Source organism: Diplotaxodon limnothrissa, linkage group LG15, assembly GCF_057381915.1.
Source record: "Diplotaxodon limnothrissa isolate DT_005_m linkage group LG15, D_limnothrissa_male_GT1.1, whole genome shotgun sequence".
NCBI lineage: Eukaryota > Metazoa > Chordata > Actinopteri > Cichliformes > Cichlidae > Diplotaxodon > Diplotaxodon limnothrissa.
Genome location: NC_140610.1, coordinates 37,754,706 through 37,771,652, shown reverse-complemented (window position 1 = coordinate 37,771,652; position 16,947 = coordinate 37,754,706). Strand labels below are relative to the sequence as shown.

Here is a 16,947-nt window from a genome sequence, read left to right as displayed (position 1 = left end):
GTTGATTTGAAGTCTATTCTAGTCGCACAGAGCTGAATTAGACTTTAGTCGGAAGTAATGAGGAAAGAAGTAGGACAACTTCTCCAAAGTGGGCCACCACTGTATAAAGCTCAGCTTGCATTTGTTTCGTCTGCAAGACTTCTTCCTCGTTGCAGGCTGCGCTAAGCCATCAAAGGCCTCAACCCAAGGTTCCACACAGTTTTATTGAAATAGAAAATCTCAAGTGCCTATATTCATACTGTGTTCTCTGACATTAAAAAAAACACAATTATATGATTGAGTATTAACAAATACACACAGAGCACACGCATTATGTAAAGAAACAAAAAATCTGTGCTCATAAATCTACGCAAATAGCAAGAAACGAGGCAATAAAGACAGCATTAACAGTGGCGTCTATTAAAACACACTCATATGTACACAGCCCCACACTCACACACACAGAAAGAGAGCAACCCGGGCCAGACGAGACCATCAAGGAAAAACCATTGGAGGAAAGCGGAGAAAGAAAGAGACAGAGGGAGCATAATGAAAAAAATGGCACATAAAAGAAGATATTTCATGTTCACAACACTCCACGGCTAGTACCCAGGGCCCAAGAATGCCATGCCCTTGGATGCATAAAGGCTGCACTTTTGGTCACAGAAAAACAGCTATTTTTCATTCCGTTTCATTGTGGCATCCACTGAATGTACAAGCTGTGCATTCGCCTTCGAGCCATAATGTAATCCTGATGCCTCAATGAAAACAGTGAGAACATTCTCAGAACACTGATTGAACCGTGCCACAAAAGATGTACCGAGAAAAATGAAAAGGCAGTTAAAATCCTATAAATTTCAAGGCTGATAGATATGGTAGATTCTTTGATAAGAAAACCGCTAGCACAAAAAAAAAAAAAAACTTTTAAAAGTACATCTCTCTGCTTTCACCGCAACCAAGTACGTCTCTGTTGCTTCATCTTTAAACCAGGGTAAGGACACATCCCGAAGACAGGCAGGCACAACCTGCCCAATGCATCAATCAAGCTGAGTTTGGAGCATCCAATTTTTGCCCGAGGAAGATCTCGATGCATCACCATTGACAACATGATTTGGGGGCCCATTCGGAGTGACAGGGCGACAGTGGCTGACGATGATGACCTCTAGGCCAAGCTACTACAAATTCACCTGGCCGCATTGTCCTCCGGGGACTGAATTGCCCCGTCTGTCGCGCAGGCTGGTGACACCTTGCGTACAACTGACAATTTCTCTTGTCTCTGCCATTCTGAAGACACAACAAGGAATCGCACACCGAGATCCGTCTGCTACATACTAGGGCTGCCACAAACGATTATTTTGATAGTCGACTAGTCACCGATTATTTTTGCGATTAGTCGACTAATCAGATCATCATCCATTGGACGTAAAACTACAGCTTATTGCACCAGCAGCATCTGCTCTTATATAACTATCATTAGCTTACAGCTTTAAGTGTTTAAGGTCTGTGCTAACTAAAAATAAAGACAAGATGATAGTTTATTAAATTTTAATGAAATTTGCAGATTGTTTCGGTGAAGTTTAATAAACTCCTTGCTATCTAAAATATAACAGGACACTGGAGTATATTCTGGAGCATCTCACACTTCTGATAATCAGTTGTCTGCTTGACGTTTATTCAGCTGTGTAAAAACTATAACTTTAATCTCAGACAAACCGATTTACTCAGGAACAAATAAAATACAAAAAAAAAAGCCAAACAATAACATTTTAAGTTATCTAAGTGACTCATATATATTTAACCTGAGTAGCGAAAGACGGCGGTGGGTTTGAAAACGATTTGCGGGGAGTCCGGTGTTCTCGCGGCGCTAGTGAGCCTAGCCCCCGGCTCGCTAACGAGCTAGTGGGTAACAGATGTCTCCGAAAACGTCGGAGCGCTTTTGAAAATATGTGGTGTCCTGATAAACTGAGCAGATATTTGAGGTTTACACAGCTACATTCTCGCCTGAAAATATGTTAAACGTTTATTTTGTGACCCAGAAAGAATAATAAGAGTAACATTAAAACTAACTAGCTGCCGCCATTGTTGGAAACTGCGCTGGGCCGCGCTATCAATTCTGGGACACAGCTGCTCCTTCTTCTTCTTCTTCTTCTTCTTCTTCTTCGGGGTTTAGCGGTAGCTGACATCCTTGTACATGCAATGCTGCCATCTTCTGTTTCAGTCCGTTATTACACTCTTAAATCCTGCCACTTATTCCTGCGTCTTTTGTGATCTTACAAAGCTTCAAACGACGCGTCGACTATTAAATCAGTCGTCGACGATTTTGATAGTCGACGTAATCGTGACTAGTCGACAAATCGTGGCAGCCCTACTACATACTCATGTGAAGTGGCCAAAAAATAGATACAAGAAAAAAAAATAAAATAAAAATAATTTCCATAGCACAGTGTGACCATGAGAGCATAGGTGAGGTTGGTGACCTGATAACAGTGGGTGAGCTGAGGTTTCTGGTTTTCAAAGTGCATCCCATAGCTTATACTTTAACTACCCGATACACAGGAGTAATGTTAAAAAAAGAGCAGCGCCCACAAAACCTTGTCTTCACGTTAAATAAATAAATGAATCAACGAATGAAGGATGAGACTGTGTTGTTTTCCAAGTGTGACAGCAAGATCATCTTTTCATCTGTTATCATCTCTGCTCCAATTTACGAGCATTAGATGACACTCAGCCATCGAGCTCAAAGAGACTGGACTGCAAAGGTGAAAGGCTACTCTAGATATATGCCAAGCCTGGACGTTTTTCAGCAGTTTTTCTTAGCAGTCAATTGAATCTATACACTTACTGGTCACATTGTAAGGCACTAAAGGGACCCAAAAGTGTGCCAAGAAAATATCCCACACACCATTTCGACACTACCACCGGTGTGAACTATTGATAAAAGGCAGAATGGATCCAGCGTTGTATATGGCAAATTTTGAGCCTAAAATCTGAATGTTGCAGGAGAAATGACCATTTATCAGACCAGTCTTCCTGTCTTCTAGTCTTTTGTTTAGCCTGTGTGAACTGTATCAATTCCTGTTTTCAGGCCGACATGAGTGGAAGCTGCTTTAGCCCCTCTGTTTCAGGGATGGGGTGCTCAGAGATGCTGTTCTGCATACCTTGGTTGTAATCAATGGTTATTTATATATAGTTATCGTTTCCTTTCTATCAGCTCAAAGATATAGTTCTTTGGGGAAAATGCTCGTTTTGAACTTCAGCAGGGCATCCTGAGCATGTCTGCATGCCTAAATGCAAGTTTGTGGTAAGAAGCAGTTTAACCTTAGATGTGCGTGATGAAGTGGACGGTGAGGGTATATTATTTAACGTCAGCTAGTAAAAGGCTTTTGAAAAGTAAAGAGATATGGTTTTTTGTCATTTTTTTAAAAATAATATGGACTGACTCTAAATGCACATCACTCGCGATGTGAGATAGAATTGTTACTATAGGGCTGTATTTGGGGTGTCTGTCCTTCTGCTGATAAATATATAATAATTAGACCTCTATAAGGTAAAACGTTAAAATCTCTGATGTCCATTGAGAATTATTTAAAAGCACAAGCAAAGTGTTTATCATGTATGTAAACTCAGCGTGGCTCCATACTGTTTGCACACACAGACACATGCACACATGTTAGCAAGCACACACACACACTAACAGACAGTGGGTGGTTAATTTGCAACACATACTCCATTGTATTGCATTAGAATTGCAATTCCCAACTTATTGTTGCAATTTGATTATCATGTTTTTGATCATTCCTCTTATTTGTAATTAATCTTTTGTTGTGCAGTGAACAAAGTGGGGAGAACATAGTGTGCACATTAGGAAAAAATGATCTATTAAAATCTAATTGAGTTAAAAATAAGTGGCAGCGCAACAATAATGACGGATTGTTTAAAATGTTAATTCATTAATATTATCCCTAAAAACAAACAGACGGGAAAATGGGGCGCATTATTTAAATGCAAGCGTGCCTTTCTAAACTCTGCCGCATTTCTTTTGAACTCTGCAGAAAACGCTACAAATTTATGCAAAGAACGAACACAGTTGCTTTCAAAGTATTGCCATACTGTACATCAAACAGGGGAGCATAAATTAATTAGCATCTCACTAATTATGGAACAATTGTATGTTTAAAAAGTTACTGTGTTTGACCAAAAACACCATTGCCTCAGAGAGATGTGCTCTGCCGCAGTGCCGGGCAGGAAAGTGCATTTGTGTAAACGTGCATGCGCGATCCTACTTATCAGAGATACTGAGAGTTTTGTCTGGACAACAGAAAGAACAAATGAAAGTCAGACATCGATTTACTTTCAAGAACTCTGAGTCAAGCCATTTAAAGCGGCTAGCCCTGATATTGTTTACTACTGGCTGTTTGTGATGTCGACAACCTCCTTTGGAAATTTACCTCTGTTGTCCTTGCAACTCACTCTTCGTAAAAGCATCAGCTGAGTGCATTAAATATTTAAGGTGAGCCATTAACCGCTGGTTATACTTGTAATAAAAGCTTTATTCCTGTGTTTAAGTGTCTGCTTTGTAAGAGAATATATTAAATGAAGCTTAACTCCCTCAAATGTAAAAAAAAAAAAAACTACAGATCTTTGGCAAATACAGACGTCGTTTTTGCCTATCTGCATGAATTAAGACGGGCAACTCCTGCGTTATTAGATAATAAAGCAGTTCGAATTTCAGATAACAGATTCAGGTGCCAGAGAACAGATCTGACTCTGGGTTTTTTCACGTTTCACAGTCATTTGATTTTATGACAAGACAAAATGAATGAGCTGGTAGCAACTGATCGTTTAGCTCAATAATATTTTCTACAGAATACAAGGTTGCTGATGGACAGTGTACAGTGCGGTACGACAATAGTTCAGCAAGATAACACAAGACAATTATTTAAAACATAACTTACACACTGGCTGACCACTAAAGGCTGATACAACTTGTGCACACAACTTCTCCTATTGTTTTAACTTGATTGTCTTTAATTGATCAACATGATCAATTAAACACAATTTTCACATTTTCAGGTATTTTCAGTCTTTAACACTGAGAATTCATCCCTGCATATGTTCAGCAGTGACACAAATCTCCAACCTGAATACAAACACTGACCACTTTTAAATTCCCTACAACAGCTCCAAGTTTCCCAAGCACATACGCTGTCCTCATTTTGACAGTAAGCCTACTGCAGGGAAGGGTGTTTTAAAAAAGCCACTTTCTCTTATAACAAAAAATAATAATAATTATACTATTTGTTTATGGCATATGCAATGTTGAACCCTTCAACCTCTCAAAGAATTCCCAGAGAATAATCCCTCTACATTTCTCCCCTCACTTACTATCAGCGCCCCTATTTCCCACTTCCATCAACCTCCCCACGTGTGTAGAGAAAGGAAGCAGAGAGCTGGCAGGTAAAAATCTCAAAAAGCAGTAGTTTTATGGCACCGTCCTTGGGAAACAAATTTTCAATGTACAGATATGAAAACTATGATTAAGGTGGAAGGGCAGTGTCTTGGCAAGGGGAGAGGGGGTGGCAGGGCAGCTTTTTCTTTCTCGCTGGAATGTATTGTCTCAGTCAGCCCAACGCTCCCTGTAGTATGAGAAGGAGCTTAAACGTTAACATGAGATATAATGACAGGGAACTCTGCTGTTCTGTCTGCTTGTTATATTGAAAAAAGAACCAGTATGGCTGCAATTTTGTCATCCTCCTTATTATTTTTACTTAGTGGTACAAATGACTTGCAGTAAAACAGATCTATATACAATAGATGTGTAAATTTTCAGCCAACCCCTTTTTAAAAATATTTTTATAACCGTGGTCTTGAGCAATAGTTTCTATGATTTCTATAGCAGTTTTTCTTTGGACATTGGCTGCTTTTTCACTTATTTTCAATCCAGTCATTGTACCTGATAACTTCCAGCTGTAGTTTTTCTTTTTAGTTAAGCCACTTAACACTGACCTGTGAATCAATAAAGCATAAAAAGGGCACCTAACTCAAAAGATGAACCAATGTTCTGTCTAGACATAAAGACAATTTAGGAAAGAACCAATTTAAAATTGTATCTTTAGGGATTTTGCTACTCTCAACATGTCACAAAAATACATTTCTTGTGTCGCATCTATAGAAAATGCCAAACGTGACATTTTGACAGGAAAGAAAGCTTGCCTATGAGTATCTGCCTTGCAAACTGTACAGTATTTCCCATTTTCCTAGCAAATTATAAAAAATGAGAAGCTTAGTCTTATGCACACTACTGTATACAAAATTTAATATGTTAATTTATAAGACAAGTAACAGGGTTTTTTTTACTTTAAACATTTGATTCTCCTTTGTGAATATTTCTGTATCTCTATTTTTGCAATAGAGATGCATAAAGAAAAAAACTTCTAGTTCAAAGTTTCGATCCCAGTATTAGAAACAACAACAACTGAAGACCACCACCTCCACATCCCCTCAGTGAATTCCAGAGTCACTCTCTGCCAGAAACGAGAGCCTTTTGAACAAGCTGGGCCCGACGTCAAATATCCTCGCCTAAATTCAAACACACAGAGACACTTTTCACAAATAGAGCTATCCGCATCTCCACTTGGCAAAAAAAGGGGAGGAAAAATTCTGCCCTCACACCTGGTAATCATTAAAGAAATGAGAGACAGAAGAGGTTAAAACACCGTGATGGGGGGAAAAAGAAAAGAAATTCACACTTCTGCGCTGGGACTTGCTAATGTCTCTGACCCCTCCACACATAAACAGTTTAATTAACATGTATACATAACTTTCACTTTAACTGTTCATGGCATGTCAAATCAAAGTGTCTGTCAAAGCTGTGAAACAAGGAGTTGATACTTTGCAGGCCCTCGGTTTGAATCCAGCTCCACTCAACTGCTCCAGCTGGAAAGAGATACTGGCAAGAAGAAGTGAAGGCAGGCAGACAGGGCAGGTAGACGGGCAGCCTGCCACTCTGTCAGTTTGAGGTAAACACCGCCCAATAAATGCTTTGTAGCACCCAGAACTGCTCAAGATATGAATTAGAGAAGATGCTTGAAGTGGAAAAATAAAAGTCAAACCAAACAGGTTTTTAAGATTTGGGTGGCATCACATCTTTCAAGCTGAAATTGCTCGCCTTTGCAGCAAGTGAGCACCGTATTCATTATGGTGCAAACTCAGTCCACCCTACTGTAAAGATGGCTGTGAAAATAAATCATCACACTCTCAATCATCTTAAAGTTGGCCTCTGTTGTGCACAAAAGCATGACATCAACCATTTATAGAGAATTTGTACAATTGAAAAAGATTGTTAGGTGCAAAATGCAACCAAATACATCCAGTCCTGACAACTGGAATAACCTAAATTTTGATTTGGGTATGTGCCAAAGTTTTCTTCCTGTTTCTTTCTCACTGCACATTATTAGAGAAAGTGGAAAAGTTATTCTATTAAAAAAGAGCCCTTAGGACTCCCTGTTTCTTTCCCCATACACACATCCAGTCAGTCGGGCTGTCACGTTGAGGAGGGGACCCCCCAAGCCAGCCTGCCTCCACGGGGTGTGTAGCTGCAGAGGAAAACTGTCAGTGTTCGCACACAAACAGGCACACAGTGAAGCCAGCAGCAACACCAGTGCTGGTGTGCGATGGCTCAGGAGAGGAGGGAGAGTTATTAGCTTAGCCCTGAACCACCTACTTAATATAGGGGCCGGCGGTGATCGCTAACAGAGCCTGGCAGAGGTGACAGCTTTTGGCCCTGCTTGAGGAAATCCAATTGAAAAGCAGCCAAGAGGAACAACAAGCCCGAAACAGATGTTGCTCACTACCACCAGTGCAACTTGGGTACACACAACCCAGCGGCAACAAACCGCGATGGCAAAACTGACACACAAACATACACACAACGGACACAGAGTGGAGCGCACACGCTTACACCACAGAGCCACATGAAACTGTGGAGGAACAAAATTTACAAAGGAAAACATCAGCAGCAGCAGATGTCTACAAGGACAGCAACGAGGAGCGATTTGTACGTTTATTTTTAGTTTCTATACTCTCTTTTTTCTTTCATCACTTTTCTACAGAGTGGCAACTACAGTTTAAATATATTTAAAGAGAACAAATCAAGAAAAAATGGAGCAGAGGCCAAAACAAAATCTTTCTTCCTAGACAAGAGACCCACCCAACAATCCATCCATCCATCTATGAATCCCTTGTCTTTTCTTTTAAGAACGTCTGGTAAGGCGTCCTAGTGAAAACACAGGCCTTCATATTATTAAAGCGCTTTTGCTCAAGTATTAATTGAGTTTGGCAAGTCTGGCCACACTTAATCCTAATAACGTTCATTTATTTTTTCCATCACCGCTACTGGGAAAAAGGGCAAGGAAGAGATGGGGAGAGCGAGAGATAAAGAGAAAGGGGGAGAAAATGGGCAAAAATCAATTGTGACATATCTTTATTACCACTCGATGACAAATGACGGCACATTTGCCATTGCTCTGGCATTGTGTCAGTGTGTGTCATATTGATTTTACATCAGATGGACGAACGTTATTGATGAAGTTCCAGAAAAACAGATGACCGCCCCATTTGAGTTGTTTTTTTAGCGTTTAAATAAACCAGGATGACAGCAAATTAAGACAGTAATTGTCACATGGCAGATCTCTCCTTTTGCTTTTACGACAATTTTTCTTTAATATAAACCAAATTTCGAAGCATTTGCGGAAACCAAGCCTGCCACGAGATCAGCGGGAGTTGGCAACTACACCCTGAACCTGATCACATGGAACACATGTGGGAATGTAATGGAGGAGCGGTACAGAGAGCACGAGAACGAGAGTGAACTGTAAACAAACTAGCTTTTAAACAAGACAATTTCGAGTTGCGTGTCTTGGGCGCCAAGAAAAACACAGCCACGGAAAACTGATACAAACTTTTAACACATGGGTCAAAGCGGGAGTCTTTGAACTGCCGAGGGAAAGCCGGCCGCCAGTGTAGAAAGCTGTTTAATTAAAAATACTTAGGTATTCAACAGGCCTTTTTGGGGCGCCCTCTTGTCAAATTGTATGTGAGCCTGCTGTCAATCTTTTTTTTAATTTCACAGTTTTCCGCTGACCAGGGGGGGGGGTCAGATGGGAACAAGTTCTCCTAAAAACAGCAGCTGGATCCTGGGTAAATTTAGAGAAAAGGCCACTCACAAATATAAATCTGCACAGTCGGTTGCAGTAACAGACATAATACCATATTAGTGTATATACTCTTGAACCGTATACTTATACAGAATTAGACACAGTAATATGTTGGACCTGGTATTAAAATACCATTAGAATTACCACCAAACTGTGGTTTGGTGGTAATTCATAAACATGTAAGCTTCTTCCATTTAAACTGCCTTCAGAATATAGAAGGTACCAGATATTTTGCAGAGATTTGCAATCATAGCATAGATAAATTATATAATTTATGATATATACTGTTTTATTGTAGAATATTTGGGGGAAGGACAAATAGGTGACGTCTTTAATATGATGTCTTTTTAATTTTTCAAGTCAGAAGGAGTTCACATTAACAGACAGCTGCAACATAATCATGTACTGCCAGCCACTTATTTTCGTGTGGCATTGAGGAGCTGGAAAGGCATCACACACACACACACACACACACACACACACACACACACACACACACACACACACACTTCCAATATACCACCACAAGCACAGGCACTCTTAGTGGCTTCCAAACAGTAATTGCACTCTTATGTAAGTACAAGCAAGCTCAGAATCAAAGTCAAGTGTCTGGAAGTTGAACACCACCTGAGCCTCAACTTACCATTTTTCCAAAAAAGTGTGCCAACCCTAATGGGCCAAAATACGTACCATTATGTTTTTGTTTGTTTGTATTATTTATTTTTCTATAAAGAGTGTACGCTTTGCCTAGAGAACTATGACACATTTGCCCTTGGTCTATTGTTCTTGTGCCGGTGCGCGTTCGACTTATTCATATGCATACATTCGCGGGCATGAAAACAGTTTTAAAGCACCTGAAAGGTACATTGGAACCTGCAAACAAACAACTCTTACGCATGCACAGTAACATTTGAGCAGAATACTTTGTGCAAATTGCACCACTGACAAGACCGTGTTGCAGTGCCCTTGACTAACAATGACAAATGGATGCAATATGCAAAGTCTGAACAAGTTGCTTTTGGGTGCAAAATAGGAAAAACGTTGCTCCGGGTACCATTATGGGATGCGTTTGCTATGCTGTTTCTCAACTAAGGTGAGCCCAGCCGAGGTTAATGGCACGTGTTAAGATTGAGAAGTGTAGGTGAGTGATGTCTGTCGAGAGAAATCAGAGAGAGCGAGACAGAAAGACGGACCTTCTTTCTCTCGTTTAGACATGTGAATTGCCGATTGGTGTCTTGCTTGCTTCATTATCTATTATTATGCCGAATCTGTGACCTTGTATTTGTAAAGGACGTAAGTGACTAAAGACACATTAGCAGCATATGAAAAAATTATGTGCTCTAAAAACCTATAAATTATTTTTAACTAATAAGTCGTTTTCTATCCCCGAGACTCTTACTGTCATGTTTTGTAAATAAAGAAACAGAGCAATAAAATAAAAGTAATACATCTAACTTATAATGTAGTGTCCTTACAAAGCAGCAGGAGCTTCACATACCTACTGCATTTCCATCAATCTGCTGTCAATCTGTCACACATCTGATAAAAGTGGAAATAATTTCATTTTTTAGGATGCAAAATATTGGTTTTATAGTGTTTTTTTTTTATTTGCCTAAATTAATACATACATAAATCAATAGCTCATAGAAATTAATTATTAAACCACTAAGAGTTAGTAACACCCCAAAAATAAAAAATAAAAAATAGAGAGAAAAGGACAATAAGAAAGAGTGTCTAAAATAATGTGTATGTGAGTGCATGAGTGTAACCGCTGGGTTTGTAGTTCTGTTTCTGCGTACACCTACCCAACATAATCCCACTTCTGTGTCTTTCTGTATTCATCCGCCTGTCTGTGTTTGTGCACGCGCATACACATGCGGTACAACACCACCGCGGTGGCAGGGTGCATCCATCATGATAAACCGGGAGACTCGGCGACTGTCACATGCAATCACACTTCACTACGGTTCACAGGACTTCAAAGTGAAAATGAATGATAGCTCATCGACATGAAGACTTCATATATCTTCGTTTTTTTTTTTCTTGCTCTTTTCTGTCTTTTATTTTTGGGAAGAGACTTGTATCTTTTCTCCCAGCCCCCCTTCGTTGTGAGGCTAATCGTTTTTGCCCATGGCTGGACGCACAAGTTAAAAATAAACAATAAAAAAATACATTCTGCCCACTCAGTTTGTAAGAGAATCTAAATGAGTAACACAGATTTTCAGAAATAAATTCAAAGTTTGCTTGTCCCACAAATTGCATTCATGTAAAGTGTGAGTAAAGCTGTAACAGACTTAAAGCTGCAATAGGCGTTGTATGGCCACCAGGGGGCTCCAAGAGTACCTCACCAGTGCATTCTGTTTGTCGTGATGTTAATTGGGTTAACGAGTTCTTTTATTTCTTTCTTTTTCTTATTCTGTGTTATTTCCTGTTTTGTTAGGAACATGTCACCTTCCTTTTATGTCTTGGGTGTTGATTTTTTTCTTTTTTATTCAATTTTTGGTTTGGTTTGTCTTTTTGACATCATCATTACACCATTGTTACTCTTCTTTGCTCTTTTGCGTTGGTCTGAGTTGAATACATTTTGCCATCAAAGTGTGACTGCTGGGATCAGCATGCCCTCCAACTTGTTTTGACTGACATTTTTCCACATGGACATTACAAGCAAGGATCTATAAGCCAACTACAAGCAGACTAGAAAATAACGCATTAAGAACAACTACACCAGTGGTGTCGGCTGCTGTCCATTTGCATTTTTGCAAGCAGGTAACCCCATCCTTACCCTGCGCTGCTTAATGCACGTATCTGGCAGATTACTGGTGCTTCCCAGTTGTTTATCTTGCTGTGTGCCTTCCCCTGTGCCCTCATTACTTTTGCTTCCTTATTTTTTGGTTATCTACTTGGACTCCTTCTTGATTTCCTTTGTTATCACCTCTTGTAATTTTATTTACTTCTCTGCAGTCGATCCTGTACATGATCCCAATGTCCTGCACTTGGTGTTTCCCCTGTGAACATACCAATATTACTTTATCAAGCCCTGCTGACATATCGATAAACATAATCCTACCTTGCCAACATGAGCATCAAAGAAAGTGTCTGCATCCCTGACTTGTTTACAGTTTTTCTCAAATGCTAAAACACATTTCACAAACGTTACCACCAGGTCCCCCAATGTCCAAACACAACACCCTTCTCTAAAGCTACATAAACACAACCACACCTTCCCACTGCAAAACTCAAACTCCCACACCAAGAGAGCAGCTCGAAGCTGTCAAAACTGTAAACACTATACACAGCATTACACACTACAGCAAAACAATTGAAAACACAATGCTCAATTTGTGAGAAGGTTCTTTGTTTCATAACTGCCAATGCATATTTTAGAAGCTATACAGTAACGGATCGTCGTAGATCTCTGCAGAGGATTAGGCATTTAGATTTGTGAGTTTCATATGAGTAGTATAAATCTATAGAAAATCCTGCATGTACGTACACTACTGTAACACAACTCAATGCAAAAACAGAATCTATTGCACACAACAGTAATCTTGAAAACATGAACAGGGTGTGAAGTTTTTTTATTTACGTTATTCACACCACACACACACCACAATCACTGTGCGGCATCATGTCGCTGAGCTGTTGCTCGCATCTCGTCCGTAATGATGGTGCGAGGTTGTCTTGCTCTCCCTCCTGGACCTTCTCCTCTCCCATGTTGGCCTTCTCCTCTTCCTCGTTGGTCGCTCCTCTTCCTCCTCTCATTTGAACTCCTCTTCCTCATTGGCCTGCTCCTCTTCTTCCAGGGCCAGCTCTTCTCCCTCCTCTGCATCAAATTCCTCTTCCCCTGACTCTGCCTTCATCCATTGTGTTTGTTTGGAACCTTCAGCATACTGTGCACTCTGAACTTGCTTTTACATGTGGGTACAGCATTAGCAACAAGTGTCTTCAATTTTGAGTCATTGTGTGTAGTGAATGACGCCAGGTGTGTTCCCTGTGTTCAAAGATTGGTGACTGTGGCAAGCATTTTGCATCACATGGGCTTTCATTTGAGGATATGAGCAGAGTTGTTTTGCAACATGTGTTTTAGCAAGGAAAAATGTGTTTAGATTTATGAGTACAGAGGGTTGTGTTTTGTGAATTGTGTCTTCATGTGACATGTGTTTATGGTACTGGAATATGGTGGCTACATTTAGTAAATGTGTTTAGACTACTGGTCATTTGGGTTACAGGATTGGCTTTTGTGTTTTAACATTTGAGAAAAACTGTAATCATTTGTTATGTTTGGCTATTAACCAAGCAGCCACCATTTATCAGGTAACAGTAATCTAAGTTACTGATTACTAATAGTAAAAACAGTGTTTCAAGCGAAGCAAAGCATAAAAATACAGATACAGCTTTTAAACTATCAGTATTTGTTAACCTCAGTGAGCACTTGAAAACATAACCCATGCATGAATTGCTGCACTCTGGGGATTCAAACCCTTGACCTTTGCAACTCCAGAGGAGCTTATTTTAGAGACCGCGCCACTGGGGGACGTGGCTTTCAACTCACGTTCTCACAAGTTCTCACAAGTTCTCACAAGCTGAAGCAATGATGCTGCGTTTGCAAAACTGGGCTCTGTTTGTTCGTTTCAATGTAACAAGCATCCAAAGGGAGAAAATTTACAAAGAAGATGCGTCATGCATGCTTCCATCCCAATGAAGCCTTGATGACAATGCAGAGAATGACAGCAATATTTCAGTTTGAAAGTTAATGTGAACAATGGCAAGTATTAAACTTGTTAGATTTGTAACTGCTAAAAAGTCAACTGAGACGCAATAATGCCAACTCTCTAACTGCTTCAGCGCAGGCAAGGGTAGCTTTTAATCTAGTAATGACTCTGAAATGACAGTATGCTTAAAAAAAAACAAAAAACTAAAGATCCTGGTATAGACCTCCTCGCCTCTCCCTCTCTCTCTCTCTCTGCACTCTGTCCCAGGCTCTGCTCTTGCTCTCTAAGCTGTTTGATTGGCACATGCTTTCACTTAATGAGGGATAATTACTAAGGAAAACAAGTGGGAGAGCACATCTGCTCAGTGTAAAAAGAAGTCCAGGCCTGGTGCAATCTGTCAGACAGGGCTTTCAGGTTGTGTGTGTGAATGCCTTACCCACCTTCAGCAGCCCCCCAGTCCTGCATAAACCCTCCAGGACCCTCCCTACACGCCGTCCCGACGAGAAGCAGATTAATATGAATCAGCATGTGGCTGTAAACACTCGACGGGAAGAGTGTATATCTATGTGCGTTGACATGCATAGGAAATGACCCGGAGTATCTGTGGAGGACTGGCTATGGGCCACGGCAGGAAGGGCAAGAGGCCAGTGGGGACATCAACATCCCAATCAGTGTCCTGCTGCCAGAGCTGTTGTTCTCCAGCTCCTATCGCACTGTTTTGTTTGCTTTTACACAATGCTACACTGTACTAGTAGTAAAATACTCAGGTAGCTGCAATTCTTCCCAGACACATCCACATAGTGCTCATAAATCATCTCTGCTAAACGGTCTCTTAATGACCTGCCTTTGTGTACAGTTAGAATGGGAACTTGTCATGTTTAAATTGTGAAATTATAATTTACTGTATTACTCAGTGAAACTGAGTTGCCAGATATTAAAAATTTTGACAGAATATTCTGTAGGTTTAATTTGTAATTTGTACTTCACATTCTTGATTACAGCTACTTAACAGAAATAGTGGCAGCACACATACATTAGCCAAAATGAGGAGAGAATTCACATGCTACTTTTCAAGCAAAAAGCACAGCGCAGCTTTGGGTAACCTAGATCAAATCATTTCATTTTATCTGCCTTATAATTTAACACAAAGTCGCTCCAGATGAGCACGTTGTGTGGCAAGTGTGTGACCCATTGGTTTGTCACTCAGTGTAATCGCTAAGGTGTAATCAATATAAATTCACCTATAATTAACATATATTTTATCTATCCGTTTGACAGCTTCAAAAGTTATCAAATATTTTTTTATCTATTTTAAATACATTTTTAAAAATGAGGATTTTTTTTTTTTAATTATCACATGCAAACTGGATCTGACGTTTGACAGCCTTTTAACCTTCCGACACTTTTGTCCACCCTTCATGCCCCCGCCTCGGCAGCTCCTTACCACCCACCCACTAAAAGAACAACAGGGTTTTGCTTTCTTGCCCTGCACTGACCCAGTTCCCACTAATTACCCACAAAGTATACATCAAAGCCGGGAAAATCTACAGATCTGCGACAACGAGGCAGAGTAAGAAAAAACAGGACTATCCCCAACCTAGTCACCCTGAGCTGTTACCGATACAGCCGCGTGAGTTTGTCTGTATTTTTGTGCATGCGTGCGAAGTGGTGTTAGCCGATACAAAAGGCACGACGGTGAACTTATAAATAGAACGGTCATTGTTTCGACATGGGTAATTTCGGGTGTCGGAATTGTTCCTGACACTGTCAGCTGTGTGGCTTAGCTGAGGGGGAAGGCGGCAGGGGTGATGGATGAGTGAGGTCATGAAGTCTAGAGTCAGCTGATGGGATAACATGCATATACACACAGAAACAGAGAAATAAATATTACTAATAGCATCAAAGCATGGAATCAAATACAAACTATAACATGCATTAAGGCCATTGAGCATAATTGCACTCTTTTTTTCTCTTTTACGCCTTCCCTCTCTCTTTCTCTCTCTCTCTCTCTCTCACACACACACACACACACTCGCACACACACACACACACACACACACACACACACACACACACACACACACACACACATAGTTATCATTGGGCAGGGGGCAAAGGGGATGGTTTGCTTTCTTATGACACAGTCTATTACTAAATTGAGCTGGCAGGTAATTCTAAGGCAAATAAATGCCAGCAGGTTTAACACAAGGAGAGGTCTTTGGGGTGGCGGCAAGAGCAATGACAGAAATTCTTTGGCCTCTTTTGACAGGAAGCCTATTATTCTCGCCGCTTTATTTTCCCAGGCTAGTTTTTAAAACTGATCTCTCCAAGAGAACTCCCCGCCCTAACAATCAGACCTTCCCCATCTGAACCACTGCAGCTGGTTCTTTGGTTCTGCTGGTCTGTGTCTTTACTCCCTAGACTTAATATTTACATTCTATGAGAATGAAGGCTGATTTTTTTGTCTACCCTTCAGTTAATTTCAAGGGTACTTAGGTGAACATTTTAGTAAAGTATTTTCTGTACACAAACCTTGATGCTAAGGTTGTGAAATAAGCCTCTCCATCTGTAAGAAATCCTCCCTTCAAACAGGTGAACAAGCGCTTGTATGAAATATTGCAGCACAGCTCTAATTTTAATGTTGTTTATTTAAACTAAAATAAACATTAAAAATATAACAAAAAAAGATGAAAAGAGGCAACAGGGGAAAAAAATAAAAGTACAAGTTGAGACAAAACACACTATAAATATACTACTTTTAAAAAAAAAAGCTGAGCTACATCCTCATTATAAATGCCATCTCAGACGGGCATGGTGGGAATCGGTGCTGACCTTGGTATCCCGTTTGAATATTGTTTTAATGCCGCGTCTGGTAATTGAGAACGCAACGCAAACAGTGGACTCTTTTTCAAAGGGAAAGTTATTTTCCCAGGCAGTGGGAATGCAAACAATGAAAGAAGTGTATTTATTTGTTTGTTCATAATTATCCAACAGACTCATTAAAATATGGATTTATAAATAAATCTCCATGATTTTACCTA

At 40.1% G+C, this 16,947-nt stretch overlaps 1 protein-coding gene across 1 annotated transcript in view; it reads right to left on the bottom strand.

Moving 5' to 3' along the window:
• Positions 1 to 16,947, bottom strand: part of LOC146617943 (adhesion G protein-coupled receptor D2) — a 96,575-nt gene that overhangs the window by 56,439 nt on the left and 23,189 nt on the right. The window lies entirely within an intron of this gene.